This window comes from Arachis duranensis, chromosome 5 (assembly GCF_000817695.3).
Source record: "Arachis duranensis cultivar V14167 chromosome 5, aradu.V14167.gnm2.J7QH, whole genome shotgun sequence".
Taxonomy (NCBI): domain Eukaryota; kingdom Viridiplantae; phylum Streptophyta; class Magnoliopsida; order Fabales; family Fabaceae; genus Arachis; species Arachis duranensis.
The window spans coordinates 38649892-38650162 of record NC_029776.3 but is presented as its reverse complement, the minus strand read 5'-3'; positions in this window follow the sequence as shown (position 1 = coordinate 38650162).

Sequence of the window (271 nt, the reverse complement as noted above, 5' to 3'; positions counted from 1 at the left end):
AATTGAAAATTTGACTTGACTTGTAAGAAACAACTAATTTTAAAAATTTTTTGACTAAGTCAACTCAAATTTTCAAAAATTAGGAGAGAAATAAGGAAAAGATATTTTTTTGATTTTTGAATTTTTAATGATGAGAGATAAAAACAACAAAAATGACTCACAACATGAAAATTATGAATCAAAACTCATGGTGCATGCAAGAACACTATGAATGTCAAGATGAACACCAAGAACACTTTGAAGATCATGATGAACATCAAGAACATAATTT